The sequence below is a fragment of the Leucoraja erinacea genome, chromosome 19 (genome assembly GCF_028641065.1).
Source record: "Leucoraja erinacea ecotype New England chromosome 19, Leri_hhj_1, whole genome shotgun sequence".
Classification (NCBI taxonomy): Eukaryota; Metazoa; Chordata; class Chondrichthyes; order Rajiformes; family Rajidae; genus Leucoraja; species Leucoraja erinaceus.
The window spans coordinates 24371812-24389346 of record NC_073395.1 but is presented as its reverse complement, the minus strand read 5'-3'; positions in this window follow the sequence as shown (position 1 = coordinate 24389346).

Below are 17535 nucleotides of genomic sequence, written 5' to 3'. Positions count from 1 at the left end.
ACTGTGGGAATCTCTAACCAGGGGACATACAGTAGCTGCAAGATTATGTTTTTTTGTGTTTTAAAACTGAGGGGCTGCGGAATTTCTTCTCACTAAGGATGGTGAAACTAAGGAAAATGTTATCCCGGAGGATACTGGATCTCTGAAGATTTGTAAAGAGTAGTTTACTTTTTGTTTTAGGTTAGAGAACATGTTTACGATGTTGGGGGAGTCCACAACAAGGGGCCACAGTTTAAGAATAAGGGGTAAGCCACTTAGAACGGAGATGAGTAAAAACGTTTTCACACAGAGAGTTGTGAATCTGTAGAATTCTCTGCCGCAGAAGGCAGTGGAGGCCAATTCTCTAGATGCTTTCAAGAGAGAGTTAGATAGAGCTCTTAAAGATAGCGGAGTTAAGGGATATGGGGAGAAGGCAGGAATGGGGTACTGATTGTGGATGATCAGCCATGATCACAGTGAATGGCGGAGCTGGCTTGAAGGGCCGAATGGCCTACTCCTGCACCTATTGTCTATTGTCTATTGAAACAGGCCCTTTGGCTGAGTTTTCAATGACCAGTGATCACCTGTACAGTAGTTCTATCCCAAACACTCAGGGGTAATTTGCAGAAGCCAATTAAGCTACAAAATTGCACGTCATTGGAATATTGAAGGAAACCGGAGCACCCAGAGAAAACCCATGCAATCACAGGGAGAACATACAAACACCATAAAGGCCGCACTTGTAGTCAGGATCAAACTCAGGTCTCTGGCGTTTTAATGCAGCAGCTCTACTGCCCCAGCCACCCCAGTGGAGGGTGATACATTTTTTAAACCAGAGCTATGATGAGCTGGCATCTATGAGGAGTTCCTATTTCTATGGTTCTTTTACCAGGGAATCATTGAGGCATTCTGCACAATTAATTACAAACACAAATAGACACTTGCACACCATTGAACCAAGAATGTTCTCGTGTTCTTGTACCAAGACCAGAATCAATGAGGCATTCTGCACAATTAATTACAAACACAATTAAACACTTGCACACCATTGAACCAAGAATATTCCTTACATCTTCCCTTCCACTTTGCCTCCTAATTGACAAGTTTAGAATTCCCATTAAAATGAAGCTGATTTTAGATCATGAACCATATCTGACAGTGCAGTACCCAAATGATGATTTCCCTGGTAAATTGTTGATGTATTCCAGCAAGACCAAACTTTATCTTTGAACTACAGGGGAAATTCCAGCAATATCAAGCTCTATCGTTGAACTACAAGGGGATTCCAAAGTCAAATCTCTGTGACCAATGTTGTGCTTTCTATCATTATATAAATTCTGGAATTCTACGGTTGAAGGAGCTCACACAGATCTCCATGACCGACCACTGTTGAAACACCTGGCTGCTACCCATCTTGATCAGAGCTGCCATCAAAACGTACCCGAGATCAAATACTGGGTTTTGTGGCCAACCCAATTTGCACTCATCCAAATGTAGAAACAAAGAACTACAGACGCTGGTTTATACCAAAGATAGACACAAAGTGCTAGTGTTTCTCAGCGGGTCACGCAGCGTTTCTGGAGAAAAAGGATAGGTGATGTTTCGGGTCGGGACCCTTCTTCTGACTGAAAGTAAGTGGGGGTGGCAGGTGGGGGAGGAGGCGAGAGCTGAAGAAGTTCTTTCTGCACCCCCCCCCCCCCCCCCACCAAACTTACTTTGTCTGAAGAAAGGTCCAGACCTTCACCTCTGCCTCCACTTCTCTTCTAGCATTCTACCCAACCCACTGCAACAACCCCCCCCCCCCCCACCACACACACACACACACACACACACACACACACACACACACACACACCACAACCAGTCTAAATAAAGGTCCTGACACGAAACTTCGCACATTCATGCTCTCCAGAGGTGCTGTCTGACCTGCTGAGTTTATCCAGAAGAGGTAATTGAGGCAGGTACTGTAACAACATTTAAAAGACATTTGGACAGATACATGGATGGGAAAGTTTTTGAGGAATATGGGCCAAACGTGGGCTGGTGGGACTAGTGAAGATGGTGCATCTTGGTCAGTGTGGGCAGCATGATAACCTATACGCCGGAGGGCACTAGGTAACAACAAGATGTCAATTGGTAAAGTTCCTCTCTACGCCACTGGTGACTGGAGATGACAATGATGAGCCACTGAATCGTACAGATCAGAGTTCAATCTGTTTTAATTGCTGAATTACATCACCACCCTCTGAAATACCTCACCAGGGAGGTGATGTAATTGAGCACCGAAAACAGATTGAACACAGATCTGTACAATCCAGGACTTGATCACGTTGCACATATTGCTGGCTCTGCAGTTGCAATGTTCTTGCTTAAGGCCATTTAATATTGAAGGGGGACAATTACCATGCAGGTTGGTGCTCTTCTAAATTCTCATGAATATAATAATGCGATGCCTAAAATCAATGAAATCTCCGACAAATTATTGCCGGTCTGGCTCGGTTGAAAACCGATTAAAAGCACTTGCAATTGAAAAACAGAAATGATATTTCTCTCTCGAATCACTGAATACCACATTTACTCAAGGGATTGATAATCACAAAAGCAAGTTTATTAATATCTTGATAAGTCACTCCAATTCTAAACCCACAAGGCGTGACGAAGAGGACCCAATTAAACATTAGAAGTTCAGTTTATCAACTACATAAGCTAGTTATTTATTCTAGTTTTTAATAAATTAAGATAAGTCATCCCTTTTATTTGATAGATTTATTTTATCCGATTAGTCTGAAGAAGGGTTTTGGCCCGAAACGTCGCCTATTTCCTTCGCTCCATAGATGCTGCTGCACCCGCTGAGTTTCTCCAGCTTTTTTGTGTACCTTTTATTTGATATGCAGGCACCCTGCGTTTTATGGCGGGGTTGCCTTCTTCAGAGGCAAAGGTAAATTAATGAGCGAGTAAATAAAACACATGCCAGGGACCGCATGTGACTTTGCTGCCATACTGAACCATTACACTATAGGTACTGAGGTACCACAGTATTGTACTTACTTCTAACAAAAATTTAAAAAATTTTTAAAAAGAGATACTGCACGGAAACAGGGCCTTCGGCCCACCGTTCCGCATCGACCAGCAATCACCCCGCACACTAGCACTATCCTACACACTTGGGACAATTTATAAAATTTTCACTGAAGCCAATTAACCTACCAATCTGTACGTCCTTGGAATGTGGAAGGAAACCCGGAGAAAACCCACACGGAGATCCACAGGGAGAACGTGCAAACTCCGTACAGACAGCACCTTTAGTCAGGATCGAACCCAGGACCTTGGTGCTGTAAGGCAGCAACTCTACTGCTGCGCCACTGTGCTAAGCATAGATTTGAGTGTGTTATTTAAAAAATAGGAGTGTGTTAATTAAACCGGTAGTAATTAGACAAGCATCTTATTCTAAAAACATGTAAATCAAGCATGCGTAAAATGTGAGGTGTCTGTGTAAGATAAGTCATAATTTGTGTACCTTAACCGATCAGTAAATTAGAGCCACAATTATCTTGTTCAGCATTGCAGTGAGGCTCACCTGCTTTCCAATTTCACTGACTGCTGATTAGTTGTTGGTAGACAAAATGCTGGAGAAACTCAGCCGGTGAGGCAGCATCTAAGGAGCGAAAGAATAGGTGACGTTTTGGGTCGAGACCCTTCTGAAGATGGGAGAGGTCCGAGTCCCTAGCAGCCTGAATGTGGCAGCATGAGTAGATAGCATGGTAAAGAAGGTGTATAGTATGGTATGGTATTGTCTGAAGAAAGGTCTCGACCCGAAACGTCACCTATTCCTTCACTCCATAAGCCAAATGAACCACCATGGCCTACAAATCCATCAGGCGAGAATGAAATGCTCGGAGAAGGAGAAGCGGTGCAGCGCACAGGCCTTGAACCTGGGGAGACACAGGAGGAGCCCGACCAGGACACCCCACAGAGCCCAGTACCTCCACGCACTAGAGTCTCCCAACCTCAGCAGAGTAGTTATTAAGATGGCTGATATATGGGCGGTTGCTGCTGGGACGCAAGTCGGGGCCTGATCAACCCCGGCTGGGTCGCCTGGGCGAGGGTGCCTGATGTTGTGAGACCCGAAACACACGATGACCCCAGATCACATCACTGAGGATGCGTCCCAGCGCATCGAGAACATGTATAATTTTTACACTGCCTCACCCACTGAGTTTCTCCAGCATTTTTGTCTACCTTCGATTTTTTCAGCATCTGCAGTTCCTTCTTAAACAACTGATTATTTGTTAAACATTTATCTTACAGAAAATCTGATGCCCTCTTTGAGAGGTAGAATGGCTCTGTCCACATACATGCAAACACACGCTGGATGCAAAGACAGACCAGTAAAACCGTCCGTTTGTCACTCTTACCGTACACGTGTTTCATGTTCTGGGTTGACAGCTGAGAAAAGGGTGTCTAATATTATCGCAGACACCCCGTCAGTCAATGGTTCAATGGCGCTTTTATCGTCACATGTTCGAAGTGCAAACGCACAGTGAAATTATTTTCTTACAAACAGTCCAGTAGAGTATCAGCATACCATCACTAGTTAGTAGTTGTACCAAAATAGTCTACTGAGCCCGCATGCAAGAGGCGACAGATTTGGTGCCATTCTCCAAGTCAGTCAGTCGCTGGTTGTAATGTATATTTATTTATTTATTCTGGGTCAAACCATGGCTCCCAGTTGGATTGCAACCTTGTCATGGTCGGGGAGCCTGTATGTCTCAGTGACCCCTAGAGCTATGCCAGCGGGAGATTCGTCTCCTGTTAGGGTTTCCCATGCTGGACAGGTCAAAGGGTAAAGACGAGACAAAGAGCGATCCACTGGTCCTCCAGGTTTGAGGTTGAGCACAGGGCTAACAATTTCGTGGCAGACCTTCTACATACAGTCTTAAAACTGGATCACAAACCTCTACTCGGTCGTGCCCATAGAGCACAGCGACGTCGTACGCAAGATGTTGCCCACCCAAGACAAATAATCGTAAAAGTCCTACAGGATCATGAATTGGATGAGATAATGAAGAAAAGTGTTCGGAGCGGTCAACTTCTTTTTGAAGGCGTGAGATTTAGCATATACCGAGATTACTCGACAGAGGTCTTCAAGAAAAGAATGCTGTTCAATGAGACCAAAAGAATATTGAAGAGTGTACCGGATCTGAAATACAGCCTACTCTATCCCGCAAGACTAAGAGTCACCTACAATGCCAATGAGTTATTTTTTACAGACCATGAAAAATCACTCGAATTCGCCAAGGAAGTCGGTAACACACCTCCAGATTGAAGAATCTACATCACTCCTTAGGAGACATGGTCTACGATGATCGCCAGATCTAAAAGGACCTTTAAAATTCGTTCAAGAACTTTAAAGACACTTGGAAACCGAAAATGATGGAGGACATTGGATAAAAACTGCGATCTTTCGAGGGTTTTTCCCTCTTTTTTCTCTTTTTTGTTTGGGCTTTTCTTCGGTTACTAATCACTGCTATTATATATAAATTCATATCAAACTATATAGGTAACAACTAATACTTATTAAATATCTTTATTTCCATTAATATTATTAACATTATTAATTCTTATAAAAGTTAATACGGTATAAGATGGATAACAATGATCAACACTTAATAGTCTTTGATAAATGAAGAAAGGAATTATATAATATAGTACATAGAAAGATATGTTAGAGGTAAATTAACCTATATCATAACTAAGATAGACGGATTTCCTTTTCTTTTTTTCGCTCTATTTTTCAATTTAAAATCATTTTGGTGGCTTGAACCTTTTTTATAGGGTTACGTGTTGATACTAATAGGCATGTGGGTATGTATACATACACATATAAGTGTATACGTAGGTAGGAGCATATATATTGTGTGGGTATAAGTATGACTAGGTAAATAAATTTGATACTCCCATAAGAAGTTTATTGAATGTTAAATATAATTTCCTTCCCCCTTTTTTTTTTTTTTTTTTTTTCTTTTTTTTTCCTTTCCTTTTCCTCGGGCACGGAGCTGGAATTTTTTCATTTTACAAAGGCTACGGAAGTCCTTAGAATTCTAGCCACGTTAGTGTGGCTATCACTAACTACACCAATCGTAGATGTAGTTCTTTTTTCCTCACCCTACACTAACCAATCCTATCACTTTTCTTTCTTCAAATATTTTTCTAACTCAAGGTTTGAATGGAAAAACAAGACCAAGGCAAGGAGATATGATCGGAAGAATGATGTATTCGAATTTAAATTCATCTATCTGAGGTTTGGGAGCAGGGTCAGATTCTATGTGTTGTTCCTTCTGCCCGGTTATAGACCACCTCAGATGCAATATGCACGATGCTAACATGACAAGAAGGGGTCAGGGAATAACATTTTGTAGTTGGAATGTCAAGGGAATCAATGAACCAATTAAGAGAAGTAAAGTTTTGGCACACCTAAATCTAATTAAAACAGATATAATATTTCTTCAAGAGACGCATCTTAAAAAGCAATCTCAACATAGACTTAAAGCTAAGTGGATCGCCGAATCATATCATTCCTCTTTCTCCCACAAGTCAAGAGGAGTAGCAATAGTAATTCGTAAAGGAATACCTTTTGTGTCCTCTTCAATAATAGTGGATATGGATGGCAGATATATAATAGTGGTTGGAGAGTTAAATGGAGAAAAAGTGATCCTCCTAAATGTTTATGGGCCTAACTTCGATAACCCCACTTTTTTCAACAAAACATTTGATAAAATTCCTGAATTTGCACAATACAAATTAATAATCGGAGGAGACTTCAATTGTACATTAGACCCATACTTAGATAGATCATCAAGGCAAAAAAAAACAAAATCCAATTCAAGTGTATTTTTAAATTCATTTATTAATACCACTAATATTAAGGATATCTGGAGAATAGAAAACCCAACCGGACGGGAATATTCATTTTATTCACCAGTACACAAATCATACTCAAGAATAGATTACTTTTTAGTTGACTCTACGTTTATTCCATTTATTTATAATTCAAAATATCACAACATCATAATTTCAGATCACGCACCAGTAACATTTATGATTAAATTAAATGGAATGTCCGAGAAACAAACATATTGGAGACTTAACCCACAAATCTTGAATGAAAGATCATGCCAGGAATATATTACTAAACAAATCCAAATATTTTTTGAGGTAAATGACAACCCTGACACACCTGCTTCCCTTATGTGGGAGACGTTTAAAGCGTATGCTCGAGGTACATTAATCTCTGCACAAGCATTTTATAATAAAGAAAACAGGATTAAACAACAAGCACTGGAAAGTGAAATTAAGTTACTAGATATAGAAAACGCGAGAACGCCATCTACGTTAAAACATAATAAAATTGCTGCACTGAAATATAAATTAAATAAAATGTACTCAGAACAAGTAATAAAACTTTACCAAAAAACTAAACAATTACAGTTTGAATTTGGAGACAAGCCACAAAAACTATTAGCACGCCAGTTGCGAAAAATGGAAGGGGAAAAAATAATTCATAAAATTAGAACAGAGACAGGAGAATTATTAAAAATGCCCAAAGATATAAATGATAGATTTCTACAATACTATCATAACCTTTATTCAACTAAAACGGTAGCACAACCAGAAGGAATAGCAGATTTTTTAATAAAATGTAATTTAAAAGGTTTAGATGCAAATGATAGAGAATTATTAGAAAGGGAAATTACGATAAAGGATATTGAGGAGTCTATTGGCTCTCTAAAAAATGGTAAGGCAATAGGGCCAGACGGTCTAGGTTCAGAATTTTACAAAAAAATTTCATGATCTGCTGAGCCCACGCTTGCAAAGACTATATGATTACATTTACACTCAACAGAAACTCCCAGACACCTTAAATGAGTCTATAATAACGCTTATTCCTAAAGCCGATAAAGATCCGGAAGATCCGGGATCATACAGAGCAATTGCACTTCTGAACACAGACCAGAAAATACTAACTAAAACACTAGCACGTAGATTAAGTACAGTGATAAATAAATTAATACACCCTGACCAAACAGGCTTTATTCAGAAACGGTATTCATATTATAATCTAAGAAGATTATTTAATATTATATATACCAAGAGAATTATTAATGAAGACTTAGCAATAATCTCACTTGACGCTGAAAAAGCATTTGATCAGGTCGAATGGCCTTATTTATTTTCGGTGATGGAAAAGATGCAGCTAGGGGAGAAATTTTGCACATGGATAAAACTACTATACACAAATCCTACGGCTAGAATACTTACCAACCAAAGACTTTCATCTAAATTCAGTCTATCTAGAGGTTGTAGACAAGGATGCCCGTTATCTCCATTACTATTTGCACTTGCAATTGAGCCACTTGCAGAAAGAATTAGGGGGCATCCGGAAATATATGGGTATAACACTAAAGACACAGTGAATAAAATTTCTTTATATGCAGATGACGTATTAATTTACATCACTAAACCAGAAATTAGTATCCCAAACCTATTAAAACTAATAAACCAATTTGGTGCACTGTCAGGATACAAAATAAATTGGAATAAAAGTGAAATTATGCCAATAAGGGAACATAACAAACAGATAATACAACTATTCCCATTTAAAGTAGTAAATGAAAAATTTAAATATCTAGGTATCTACGTAACTAAGATATATACATCATTATTTAAAGCGAATTTCCCTCCATTATTGAATAAATTACATAAGAATATCCAATACTGGAAAACATTACCTATCTCAATGGTTGGCAAAATTAATGCCATAAAAATGATTTTTTTACCACAAATATTATACCTTTTTCAGACGATTCCGATATACCTGGCAAAAAACTTCTTTAAAAAATTGGACTCTATTGTTAATGATTTTATCTGGGATTATAAGAATCATAGGATAAGCAAAAGACACTTGTGTAAATCAAAAAATAATGGAGGCTTGGTTTTACCTAACTTTTTGTTTTATTTCTTGGCAGTTAATATTAAAAATATGAACTTCTGGTTGGGAGAAATAGACCAGCAACCAGACTGGTTAAAAATGGAAAAGGAAGATTGTATGCCTTATGACATTGGTTCGATATTATTTGCTACGTCCAAATTAAACAAGAAAATTTACAGGGAAAACCCTATAATATTTAGTGCTATAAAAATTTGGAAACAATTAAAAAATACATTAAAATTAGATAACTTATCTCTTTCTCTTCCAATCGTGAATAATTCATTGTTTAAGCCTTCATGTTTAGACGGGGGTTTTACACAATGGAAGAATAATGGAATTAAAAATATGGGACACCTTTACAAGGAAGGCTCTTTTTTGACATTTCAGGAGTTGCAACAGGTTTATGGACTTCGAGGGAATGATTATTTCAGATATCTTCAACTTAGAAATTATGTTAAATCAAATTCTAAAAACTTTCGAAATAGAAACCCAGAGATTCTTGACGAATGTTGGAATAAGCATCCTAATACAGAAAAATTAATATCTTTTATATATAATATCTTATTAGACAGTGACATCCCTATGACGGACCTACACAGACAAGCATGGGAAAAAGAATTAAATCAGGTAATAACGAAAGATACTTGGGAAGAAAGTTTACAATACATACATCAGTGTTCACTAAACGCCAGACACTCTCTAATACAATTTAAAGTAATACATAGGTTACATTACGCCAAAACAAAATTACATAAAATTTTTCAACATATCTCACCTATATGTGATAAATGTCAACATTCAGAAGCTACGTTATCGCACATGTTTACAAGCTGTACAAAAATTAAAAATTTTTGGGTAAATATTTTTAGTATAATATCCAAAGTAACCAAAACACAACTGGAACCAAACTCAAAATTAATAATACTCGGAATATTAGAATTAAATCAAACACTTAGAATAACACAAAGAAACTTTATCGATTACAGTTTAATAATAGGAAAAAAATTAATCCTAAAATTTTGGAAAGGCCCTACGGCCCCCACAATCAGAATGTGGATTATAGAAATGACGGAGACCTTAAACGTGGAAAGAATTAGACTTGCCCTGTTGGACAAACAGGAATTATTCGTTGGAACATGGTCTCCTTTTATTGAGTACTTAAAGGGTCAGAATAGTTCAGCACAGGAACCTGACTAGCACCCGGACTAAAGATTGGATGAAATACTACACTTTGAAATATACGAACATATCTCGAATGATGTCTTTAAACTTAAACAAACTTTTCCATTCTTCCTTAATTACCTTTTTCACCCCTCTCTCCTTTTTTTTTTTTTTTTTTTTTTTTTTTTTTTTTTTTTATTTTTTTTTTTTTATTTTCCCCCTCTCTTTCCCTCTTCTTTCCCTCTATTTCACCTATCCTTTTAGTTCTATCTAGTTATAAAAAAAAAAACGAAGAAAAATGTAAAAAATATTGGAGACAATGTAATAATAACTGTCAATGTTATCATTTTAAAAATGTAAGACAGTAATGATGTAATAGACTATGTACTTATCTCCAATAATAATAAAAATATAAATTAAAAAAAAAAAAAAATAGTCTACTGAGCCCGCATGCAAGAGGCGACAGATTTGGTGCCATTCTCCAAGTCAGTCAGTCGCTGGTTGTAATGTATATTTATTTATTTATTCTGGGTCAAACCATGGCTCCCAGTTGGATTGCAACCTTGTCATGGTCGGGGAGCCTGTATGTCTCAGTGACCCCTAGAGCTATGCCAGCGGGAGGTTCGTCTCCTGTTAGGGTTTCCCATGCTGGACAGGTCAAAGGGTAAAGACGAGACAAAGAGCGATCCACTGGTCCTCCAGGTTTGAGGTTGAGCACAGGGCTAACAACCCTGTGTCGTGAAACAAAAATGTTATGGAAACAGCAACTGAAGGAATTAACAAGGAGTGGAGGACCTTCGTTGCTGCCCTACCTGCCAGGAGGCATAATAGGCAGTAAGTAAGTAAATAAGTAAACCACGGGCTATTCCCACAATTTATTCCCTTTAATATTGGTAGGGATTGGTTCCTTGCTAATGTACCGACTGGTTTCCTTCTGTCGATAATCATGACCAAAGGTACTCACTCTAGACACAAGCTAGACACAATGCTGGAGTAACATGGATAGGCTACATTTTTGGTCAGAACCCTTCTTCACTCTGTTGTACCTTACTTGGGACTTATCTGGATCAGGGTTACTCCAGTACATCCAGCACGTGGACCAGGCTTTGGACTTTTTCTCTTAGAAATGGTGCCAAAATTTTGCGCCTCTTACATGTGTGAGCTATGCAAAACGGACTTTCATTGTACAGTGCACATTAATGAACCATTGAACCATTGATGTGCAGATAATTGTCATGCAGGAGACTGGAGTTTAATACTCCAACAAGGAATTCTGTAATGTGGGACTCATCATCATCATTGGCGGTCACTCAAAATGAGTATGACTGTCCTCTCCTCTTCATAGGGTCATCTACTTGTGGGACTGCAGATGTCTGTAGAGGCCAATCCGCGATCCACACACGTTGGTGCAACGTGGGCAGTGGAGACTGGCGGTGGTTAGTAGTCATCAAGCCCCCTTCCCTCTCTCCTTACGGTGCTATCACTTTGTCTCTGCAAGATGGCGTAGTTCCATTTCATAACGTGCATCTCCTTCCTGCACGGATTTCCTCCAGGGGCGCCTGTCCAGTGCAATTTGCTCCCAGTTGCTCAATGTGATGTGGAATTTCTTCAGACTGTTCTTGATGTTGTCCTTGAAGCGTTTATTTGGCCCGCTGAGGGCTCGCCGACTTTCCTTCAATTGAGAGTACAGGATTTGTTTAGGGAGACATGTGTTGGACATGCGGATGACATGGCCAGTCCATCGAAGTTGGTGCTGCATTATTGTGGTGGTGATGCTGGTCATGTTGGCTCCAACTCCGGGCTAGGCTGGGTCTCACATGTTGGGCTGTTCGGGGCTGAGGCTGGAGCTGGTCGCGGATGGGGTTGGGGCTGCCCACGTCTGGGGCTGCTCGCGGCTGTGGCTGGGCTGCTGCTCGCGGCTGTGGCTGGGCTGCTGTTTGGGGCTGGGCTGGGGGGCTGGGCTGCTTCGGGTCCCTCCGAAAGTCCTGTTGTAAACCTCCACCGGCCATTCTCACCTCCAGTAAAGACTCGATGGCGCAGAAAGGGGCGGACCATCCCGGGGAGTGACAGGGGAAGAGACTAATCCACGTGGTGCTGACTGGCAGGACAAGAGATCGATCTGCACACGCGCGGTTTTAAAGATATTTAAACCTCAGTTTTACGACCATCAACCGATTGGAACGAAACTTGGCGCACTGGCAACATCGGGGAACAGTGAGTGATCTGGTGAAAAATCATAGCATTAACGAGAACCGTTTTTGTGCAAATAGAAAGACTGCCAAACTGGAAAATAACAAGACCAGAGTTTTAATTATGTATAGATGATGTTCAACTGCAATAAACCAGGTCCACGTGCTCCAAGTCACAACTAGTTCCTAATGCATTGGCAATGCAGGGTGAACAGCAGTTAAATAATGGGAGAAGCATGTGGCCTTTAACTTTATTTTTTTCATTTTGGAGATACAGTGGAGAAACAGGCCATTCAGCCCACCAAGCCTGTACAAGACCAATGATCCCCAAGATACTAGCACTATCCTACATATTAGCGACAATTTACAATTTTGACCAAAGACAATTAACTTACAAACCTGTACGTCTTTGGAGTATGGGAGCAAACCAGAGCACCCGGGGAAAACCCATACGGTCAAGGGGAGAACTTACAAACTCCGCACAGACAACACCTGTAGTCAGGATCGAACCCGAATCTCTGGCGCTGTAAGGCAGTAACTCTACCGCCACTATCCCACCGCTGTTCACTCCTACTGCAGTGATTGCAAATCAGGTCATATAGTCAGGCTTATATTCATTCAAGTCTTCTTCTTTTCGTGTCCATCTTGTTACAAATGTTGACCTCACTGTCATCATCCGTTCTGAAAAGGACACAAGCTTCCAGCGACAATCAGTGGGAGCCATCACTTGTCGCAATAGATGACGATGGGAGCAGATTTAGCTCAGGATACTTCCAGTTTCCAGCCCCGCGATGTGGCCTTCATTCAAGTGATCAATGAAGAACAATTGCAAGGCTGAAATGCTGCCCTAGATGGGGACAAAGTATTTACAAATTTGTATTTCTTTCATGTGTATTTGGGTAAATGTTGAGCAAGTTGCCTGACAATATCTAACCGTTATCATGCACAAGGGACTAAATTACTTAAGAACCTAAGAATTAATTATTTAAGTTTTTAAGAACTTTGTAGCTCACTTAAGAAATGTGAAACTTTGTGGGCACCAGAAACGTGGCAACTCTTTGATTACTGCCTCAGTGAAGTCTACCATTACACTGCAATGGTTGCATGTTTGTACTTACCTATGACTGTGCTTATCTATAGTATGATTGTATGCAAAACAAAGAATTACACTACTGAAGTACATAGGTACATGTGATGATAAAGTTTAGTTTTAGTTTAGTTTAGTTTATTGTCATGTGTACCAAGGTACAGTGAAAAGTTTTTGTTGCATCAGTCAAGGGAAATACAATATATGTGCACAGTGGCGCAGTGGTAGAGTTGCTGCCTTACAGTATCAGAGACCCAGATTCAATCCTAAATATGAGTGCGGTCTGCATGGGGTTTGTACGTTCTCCCCATGACGTTCTCCAGGTGCTCCACACACTCCCCAAAGACATGCAGGTTTGTAGGTTAATTACCTTTGGTAAATTGTCCCTGATTTGTAGGATAGAACCAGCGTATGGGTGATTGCTGGTCAGCGTGGACTCGGTGGGACAAAGGGCCCGTTTCCACGCTGCATCTCTAAATGAAAGTACATTAGAATTTTGTGGAATGACTACTTTCAACTCATTGATAGCTATTCGAGGTGATTGCCAATTATTCTCAGAGCAACACCACATCACACATCATAAAGATGCTGGTTTGCACCGAAGATAGACACAAAATCCTGGAGTAACTCAACGGTTCAAGCAGCATCTCTGGATAAAAGGAATAGATGACGTTTTGGGTTGAGACTCTTCTTCAAACTGAGAGCGAATGCCTGCCTCTTTGTATGCAAAGGTGTAGCCATGGGCAATCTCATAGGCCATAGCCATGCCTGCCTCTTTGTAGGCCTCTCAGTCTGAAGAAGGCTCGACTCGAAATGTTGCCTATTCCTTCTCTCCAGAGGTGCTGCCTGACCCGCTGCATTACTCCAGCATTTTGGGTCTATCTAGGTCACATGTCATACCTGTGCTAACAACATACTGTATTTTAGCACGTTATTGTTTACTGAAGGTATTAGTGTCCAGCAACAGATGACAATTGTTTGGGGCATTTTGTAGCTGTTTTTTGTGACAGAAATGGCATCAGAGATGTTGAATGGTCAGTTGTGTTAATTAACCGTTATTTGTTGATAACCACTGCATACCAAGAGATAACAGAAGTGTCAGGGTGATATTGTTCCTTCTGTAACCAAGCTAACATTCCTGTGAAATTATTTTTTTATTTATTTTGCAATAAAGTCTGGGTCCAAAAGTAAATTGGATATCAGACTTGAATAAGAGGGGTTTTATAGTACAACTAGACCAAGTGGGACCTGGTCTAGACCAAGAAGGGGAAGGGGGGAGACGGAGGAAGGAGGGGGGGAGGGGTCAGAGAGGGGTCAGAGAGGGAGAGGGGGAATGAAGAGGGGTGGGGAACGAGGGGGGGAATGAGGGGGGGAAGCGTGGGGGAAGAGGGGGGAGAAGGGGGGGGAGGGAGAAGAAGGGGGGAAGGAGTGTTGAGTGATAACCATACAAATAACGGAAACCTTACACCATTATAAAGATCCAAAGATTTTATTGACTACATAGCAAGCATGACTACACACTTGCGCTTTCAACTTACACTCGAGGAATTTAGCAAGCAATGATAACTGAAAAGCTAGTGTGCATAACTACAGAGGCATGACATGAAATGAGTGACACTAATCTACAAGGAGGGGGGAGAGGAGAAGGGTGGGAAGAGGGGGGAGGGGGAAGGAGAAGAAGAGGGGGGAAAAGAGGGGGGGAAGTGGAGGGGGGTATAGGGGGGAAGATGGGGGGGAAGAGCGGTGGAGAGGAGGGTGGGAGAGGAGGGGGGGGGAGAAGGAGAGAGGAGAAGGGGGAAGGAGGGGGTGAGGAGAAGGGGGGGAACAGGAGGGGGTGAGGGGGGAAGAAAGAGGGGGAAGGTGGGGATAAAAAGGGGAGAGGAGGGGGGGAAAGAGGTGGAGGGAGAGAGAGAAAGGGAGAAGAGGGAAGGGGAAAAGAGAGGGGGAGGAGGGGAAAGAGGGGAAAGAGGGGTGGAAGAACAAGGGGGAAACGGGGGAGGGGGGGGAAGAGTGTGGGGGAAGAGGGGGGGGGAGAGGAGGAGTGGAAAAAGGCTAGCGGAGGGGAGGGAGGGGAGGGGAGGGGATGGAGGGGGGAGAAGGGGGGGAGGGGGGGAGGGCGGGGAGAGGGGGGAGAGGAGGGGGAGAGGAGGAGGGGGAAAGAGGAGGAGGGGTGGGAAAAGGAGGACAGGGGAGAGGAGGATGGGGAGAGGAGGAAGGGAACAGGGAGTGGAGGAAGGGAGCAGGGAGTGGGGAGCGGGGAATGGACAGCGGTGCGCGCGTCAACCAAAGGACCGCGTGTTCAGCAGCTTCAAATCAGAGCCCGGGGGGAGGGTAGCTGGGCTGCAGGCATTGCGGACGGCCGGCCGAGGCCGACGGCGAGCAGGCAGGGCCATGGTGAGCGGGCGGCGGGCAGGCGGGCGGTGACCAAATGACTGTGAGTCGGGAGGTGAGGAAACTCGCAGCACGTGGAAAACAGTGTACACAGTCCGTGCGATGCAGACCCATTGTGACGTCATTAGCTTGTTTATTTTCAAAGATATTTCAGATTCATGAACATTTTCATAAATAACTCAAGAAATAAAGCTCGAAAGTTTCAGGCAAGCCGATTTCTGAATCTACGGGATAAAACTCTGCAGGAATATGAAAAGATTTTACCGTTAGCGTGTCTTTTTTCGAGCAGATGTGATCACACACACATAACTCAGTGAAATTCTTCGTGTGTAGGAAGGAACTGCAGATGCTGGTTATGCACCAAAGATAGACACAATATTCTGGCGTAAATCAGCGGGACAGGCAGAATCTTTGGTGAAAAGGAATGGGTGACATGTCAGGTCGAGACCCTTCTTCAGACTGGGTCTCCAGATTTGGTGCCATTTTCAGAGTCCAGTCCACACACTAGGTTTTATGGAGTGGTGCCTGATCCAGGCAAGCCCCTGGATCATTCTCTTCTTGCCCGACCAGCTGCATGTCCCAGGGGTGCTTCCCACAGCCAACCTTGAGGGCACGGGAGGTAAGACCCCGGTTCGGTCTCCCACAGGCCTTGCTCCTTGGGCCTGCCATTACCAACTCTCTCCTTTTCAGTGCTCCGGTCTTTGGGGAACAAGCGAGACCCAGGCTCTGTGGCTCCCCCGCGTCAGGTTGCGGCCCACCGGGTCCTCTGGACGGGTTTCCGGGCAGGGGCCGTGGGCTCTGCAGTTCCCCAACCTGTGAATTCCAGCTTGTTTGACCTTCCCCCCTCCCTCAACAAGGCCTTTCTTCCCTCCCAGCCTTGGGGCAAACTATACCCCTCTCACAGTTATAGTGGACAATCTGGAATAAAGGGCATCAGCCACCCTTCCCATCAGCAACAACGATGAGCTGGCCTACAGGGAGGAGGTCCAGCACTTAGCAGCATGGTGCGCTGACAACAACCTGGCCCTTAACTCCAAGGAGCTCATTGTAGACTTCAGGAAGTCCAGAGGCGGCACGCACACCCCCATCCACATCAACGGGACGGAGGTGGAACGTGTTTCTAGCTTCAGGTTCCTGGGAGTCAACATCTCCGATGACCTCTCTTGGACCCACAATACCTCCACTCTGATCAAGAAGGCTCATCAGCGTCTCTTCTTCCTGAGGAGACTGAAGAAGGTCCATCTGTCTCCTCAGATCCTGGTGAACTTCTACCGCTGCACCATCGAGAGCATCCTTACCAACTGCATCACAGTATGGTATGGCAACTGCTCTGTCTCCGACCGGAAGGCATTGCAGAGGGTGGTGTGAAAATTGCCCAAATCATTCAGCGCATCACCGGTTCCTCGCTCCCCTCCCATTGAGTCTGTCCAAAGCAAGCGCTGTCTGCGGAGGGCGCTCAGCATCGCCAAGGACTGCTCTCACCCCAACCATGGGCTCCTGTTACCCTCCTACCATCCGGGAGGCGCTACAGGTCTCTCCGTTGCCGAACCAGCAGGTCGAGGAACAGCTTCTTTCCGGCAGCTGTCACTCTACTCAACAACGTACCTCGGTGACTGCCAATCACCACCCCACCCCCCGGACACTTATTATTATTTATTCAAATCGTTTGCTATGTTGCTCTTCCAGGGAGATGCTAAATGCATTTCGTTGTCTCTGTACTGTACACTGACAATGACAAT